Consider the following 6,000-nt stretch of genomic DNA (forward strand, 5'->3'; position numbering starts at 1 on the left):
CCAACCAATGCTGAAAAGTCACACCCCCATGGTCCAGAACCTGAGTGCTTGTGCCTTGCCATCTCCCCCTTTAAGACCAGAAGATAGAGCTCTCTTCTCTCTCATCGCTCCTGAACCATCGCCCGACCATGCCCCTGATTCTTTATCTGCTACGGAGGGCACTGGGACCTGTGGGAATTGTCCCCAGGCATGACCATAGGAGGACTAGAAGGGAGTGTCATTAAAGAAACAGTCTCTGAGGAAGATGGGGACACAGGAAAGGTGAGGACACCCCTTTCCTCTCCTTCCAGAGCCACCAAAGGGGAGGAGCTGGGCAGGAAGTGGAGGAGGGTCTCTAAGCCCCACACAGCCGCCTGTGTCCTCCGCCACTTCTTCCTTCTAGGTCACCTGGGGGAAGGGACACTGAAGTGGAACCTCTCGTGACAGACTTCTAGCTAATACTGGGGGGACTAGTATGTGAACTGTGGACCACAGGAGAAGCTCAGGCCTCCCCTAGGACTGAGGGTACAGGAGCCCGACTTGGGGACCACTCGAGAGCCACACAAGGTGGGCACAGGTGAGGTGTGGCTGAGGCTCCCTGCCAGGCAGGTTACTGCCAAGAACAGGTGGGACCAGCCAGAGCAGGGGAGAGTCTCCTCTCAGCAACCCACTTCCGGTTGGCCCACAGGATTCTGGGGACCCCCGGGATACACCTTTATTAAAGGTGACCACGGTGGCAGCCATCGGACCCAAAGAGGGAAGAACTGGAGGATGGGGGGTGGATACTGGTGACCCTTCTCTCTAGTCTAGAAAAGGTCTTTTTCAGGGTCTTTAGTGATGGAGACACATACATAATTCATTGCTAGTAAAAGATAAACTTTGAATTAGACTTGGGATTTTTGTGCTCTTGCTAGGGAGTCACTCACCCCTCCTTGGGACACGACCTGGGGCCAGACCCTTGGCTTCTCCAGATTCAGAGGCTGCCCCACAATGGCCTCTGCATGGTGGCCAGTGAGGAGAGGCTGTGATCAGCATCTCCGGGGTCATCCTCAAAGGGTTCGGGATGAATCCCCCATTATCTTGGAATCCATGAATTTCAGTGTGTTTGGAAGCCCTTCGTATTTTCAGATTTGACCGTCTCTGGGGTTCTCTGTACCTATTGTGGAAATTCAAAGATCTACTCTTGATCCGAAAGTGGCCTCTTTCAGGCTTCAGGAGCACTTCTGAGGTTCAAGTCCACGCGTCTCGGGGCCATCTCATTGTTTAGAGTCGTGATTGCCCTGGTCTTAGGGAGAGCCACAGAGGGACTGGGGGCAGCCCTTTCCATTCTCCCCTGGTCACTTGAGGTCCATGCTTCCCACCTCTAGCTCTGTCCTGCTTTCCTTGAGGCCAGAGGTTGGGATTGCCCCCAGGATATGCTCCACTTTGTCTTTGATTCCAGCATGAGTCTGATGACCGCGTTGATCACAGCTCATTGGGTCAATGTTTTTAGAGAATATTATGTGGGGATTCCCAAGGGCTTCTCCAGGGGGAGGTGGAAAAGGAGACCAACATTTCTGAGTGCCTTCCATGTGCCAGGCACTGTATTGAGTGATGCGGAGAGGGTGAGGTGCATTCATACAAGGACATTCAGGCTCAAAGAGATAAGTAGTTTGCCAGGTGTCTCTCAGCTCCTAAAAGATGGCAGCCCAAGGCCCCAGTCTTCCCACCACAACGAGCTCTTTAGAATCCTCACGTAGGAAAGACAGTGGCGCCGCTGGGCGTGGAAGCGCTATCCTTACTGCAAAGCTAGCAGGGCCGGATCAAGTCCCCACTCAGAAGATGTTCAATGAAGCTTGGGGGGAATTGAATGCAAGGAGCTTCAGCCCAGAGTGAGGTCCACAGACACCAAGAAAAGAGGCAGTAAAAAAACAACTCGATGGAGCCCGATTTAATGAACCAAGTCGCATCATCCTTCCCATTTGTGTTGCACATTTCAGTGTACATCACGTTTTCACTTCCTTTATCTCATCGGACCCTTGAGTTTGCCAGAGGGCTCAAGCATGGAGGAAGGGCCTTGGAGGGCTCTGGGGTGGGGGGGCAGGATGGGGGCAGGCACTCCTGTGGGTTGATGGGGATGTTGTTTACAGTAGGTGAGGATCTCTGAACAATCTAGAAGAGCAAAACAACCTACATCATGGGACCTACTAAGCAATTTCCACGTGGGGGCTTATTCCCCAGGGAGACAAGCCCATTGATAAAGAAATATAATAATACCGGGGTGTGTCCAGCAGCTGTGGGAAGTCTGAGGTGCTTTCCTGATTGGTGCTGTCAGCTGGAAATAACTTCTGCCTCCTCCTACCTTATTCTGCGGTTGTTTGTGAACATCTTATTCCCCTTAAGGGAATGTAAGCTCTTTGAGGCTGGGTTCACGCCTTTCGTCTCTTCACTCATTCTCTTTTTCCTGCATTAACTGATTCAATAAGCAGTTGTTGTACCTTCCATGTGCCAGGTATTGTACCAGTTCATTATACCTACATGAACAAAGGACACAATCTTTTCTCTGCTGGAGTTTACAGTCTACAGGAGAGACAACAGCAAACAAATAAATACAGAATGATAAAATTTATACAGAAATTTCACATTGTGAAAACTACCATGAAAGAAATAGCTAAGGTATAGAGGTGAGAGCGTAGCTCTGGGGAGTGGGGGGACCTGGCAGCTGGCACCATCCCAGGCCTAGCAACTCACCAAGCATCTGCTAAGTGGGTTGAATGGATGCAAGGACAGTGCCAAGGAAAGAACTCAAATATTCCCCGCCCCCCGGCCAGAAATGGCAAGGCACCCCATCACTTGTCTCGATGTTCTCCTCGTAGTAGAATGAATTTAACATAACAAGTACAGAAAAAATGATAATACGGGCTCTTGCCACGAACAGCAATACATACCTGAACAAATTTAAATGCAAAAAGGAGACAGGGCGGCATGCATATGCTGAGGGTGAGCACACACAGATGTTCACACAGACCCACAACTTGCAGAACCTGAGCCCCAAACAGGACCTCACGAGGCATCTGGCCCGCCCACTCCTGCCATGTGAGAAAGTGGTCTTAGGGCCGAGAGAACGATGTCTTTTTTTTTTTTTTTAATTAATTTGATCTGTGCATTAGGATCTGTCTAAATGTGTTTAAACAAACTACACTCTGAATTCAGGGTTTCAGTTTTGTTAATTTTTGTTTTCTGTGGAGTCACCTAAGTTTCCAAGTAAAGGCTTTGGGGTGGGAGATGGCCGCTGAGGTGTCCCCAAGTGGCAGGTTTGTTGGTTTTGGGTTTTGTTTGTTCCTGAGTCAAGAGCAGTTCCCGGGGACACCGTAACTAGGTGCAGCCTGGAGAGCAGATACAAATCCAGAAATTTCACAGATGTGGGCTCTGAATCCAGCTGCTGAGGCTGCCTGCAGAGAGCAGAGCATGTGCAGACCAGAGTCCCTGGTCCCCCGGCTGGATGGCCTTTGAGGCCCTTTGCAGAAGATCCGGCCAGGCTGCACACCTGCTGGGGGTCCAGTGACACCCAAACAGCAGCAGCTTTCCGAGTTTTGTTTTGTTTTTCTCTAATCTCCAATTCTGCTGGAAAAACACCCAAACCCTTGGGTCAGAGCACCCCCGGCCTAGCAACACCTGCAGCCAGGGGGCCGGAAGTCAAGCTAGAACGGAGGAGGAACAAGCCTGTGCTTACCCCAGGCCCCGGGGGACAGGGCTGGATTCCCCCAGTGGGCAGCAGGGCATGTGCCCACCGAGGGCCCTCGGGGCTGCATTCTAAAGGAAGAGGGGCCCAGAGCTGGACTCCTGGAAGGATGGCCCAGTGACTCAATATCCTGGCCTGTCAGGAAGGAGTGGGGCCTTCAGGGCTTTGCGACTTGTGAACAAGGGAGATGGCAGAGCCGTCCCAGGATTTTCTCCCTATGGCTCTCCTCCTGCTCTGGCTCAGGGTCCTTCGAGGGAGGCAGCTGTGATGTAGTAGAAAGAATGCTGAGTTTGGAGTCAGAAGATCTGTGTGTGGCTTTGGGCCAATGATGGTAATCACCTCCCTGGGCCTCGATTTCCACATTTTTAAAGTTGGGATGCAGCTGTCCCCCTTCCAGGGTCACGGTGGGACAAGCTCATGTAAATGAATATGGAGGTGTTCAAGAAAATCTTACTGGCAGTTAAGAGATTCTCAATATATAAATATTTGGGGGACCCAGCAAAAGAGTCTGATTCACATTCTGTAACTTGGTTGTGGTGGTGGTTATACAAAGCTGTAAATCTAAAATTCATGCAAAGAAAACGAAGTCAATTTTACTGTAGGGTAATTTTCTAAAAACCAGCATCTGGTTCAGCTCCTTTGGATAAGATTTATGATTCCCGTTTTGTAGATAAAGCAACCGAGATCTGAGACGTTCATCGCCCCCCACCAGCATCACCCAGCTTTGTTTCCGCTGCCTGTCAGTTCTGGGGGCCAGGGACCCATAAGTTGGACATGGGGACACCGGTAGTGTAAGCCTCTAAGACAGAAGAACGGACCAGGGAGTGCTTCTACATCGTAACCATGAAGGCAGTGCCCTTGCGGGGTGAGTGTCTGGTGGTCGAGGCAGGCCTCCCTGCTCAGATGATTCTCTGCCAACAGTACTTCAAAGCATTAGAGAAGCTCAGTTATTCAAGGATATTAAGTTGTCTTTCAAAAAAGCCAAGGCCTCCCCACATTCAGGGCAGCCCCAAGCAGGGGGAAGACCCTGCTGTGCGGGGGGAGAAGTGAAGGCTCCGTCCCACCCCCAGCCGGCTGCCCAGGGTCCCTGGTGGAGGTCGAGGCCAGAATTAGCGCCACTATGCAAAGCAGCAGGAGAGGAAGGGCTGCAGCTCAGTGGAGACAGATGCCAAAACAAGCCAGTTTCCTCTGGCAGCCCGGACACCAGGGAGGGAGGAGGCCCGCCCCGGCTTGGCCCTGCCTGGCTCTGAGTGGGCACCGCTGAGCGACGCAGAGATGGACCTGAAACCCCAGGCTTGGGGGCCTTGGCCACCTGCCCCACCTGGAATGCCAGGGGGAGCTGCTCTCATTGGTCCCCCCATGCTGGCCTTGGTTCTCCAGTTAAACTGGCAGCTCCCTGAGGGCAGGGATTTCTCCCATCTGAATCCAGAGCATGCATGGCAAAGAGGTGTTCTGGGGTCCCCCCAAGGTCAACAGGAAGTGGAGCTCAGCCTGGCTCTGCACACAGAGGTTAATTTCACTTCAGCTCCCAGCCCTGAGCTGCTCTCTGTCGCTCCCGCAGCTGGCAGGTTGGGGACCATTTTGCCTCTGATTTTGTGCTGGGAAAGCCTGAAGGGGTTACCTAAGGATGCCCAGATTTCACCACCACAGAGCTTCCCACTTTAGGAATCTCTCTTGCATAGCTCTGGGTCAAATTTTTAAAAATATCCAGGCTTGGTAGGGGACAAGGGTGTGTGTGATGGAATCAGGGGAAACCCTGCCCTCAGGGAGCTTCTAATTTAACGAGAACAAGGCCGGTATGGGCAGCACAAGGTAGTAGCTACGCCAGAGCTGGAGAGGCCAGGGTCCAAACAGAGATTAGGCAGGGACTGGGCACTCTGGGAGGGCTTCCTGTAGGTGGAGGGCCTTAAAGGACAAGAGGATTGGGGCGGGTGGGGGAGGGCAAACTCTTCTAGGGCTAAGACCTCTGCCCTACAGAGCAGGACTCAAGTGCTGCTTGTCGGCTGAAGGGAATGCGGGGTGAGGGTATCCCCGCCGAGAAGAAGGGCCAGTCCATTCAGCCCTTCTCCACTGCTCGGGGCCCCACTAGGGTCAGAGAGCAGGGGAAGAACGGGAGACATGGCCACAGGTCCCAACTGGGCCGTCAGAGAGAAGCAGTGAGTGAGACCTGGAGAGGGCTCTGAGCCCCATGGCAGCCGTCCCTCCTCACACCCCATGGGTCCATGGGTGCCCAAAGATTTGCGCCCAAACAGGTACTCTCATCCACCCCATAACCATAGATGTCACAAGCCTGTGTGTCA

This window comes from Phocoena sinus, chromosome 20 (assembly GCF_008692025.1).
Source record: "Phocoena sinus isolate mPhoSin1 chromosome 20, mPhoSin1.pri, whole genome shotgun sequence".
Classification (NCBI taxonomy): domain Eukaryota; kingdom Metazoa; phylum Chordata; class Mammalia; order Artiodactyla; family Phocoenidae; genus Phocoena; species Phocoena sinus.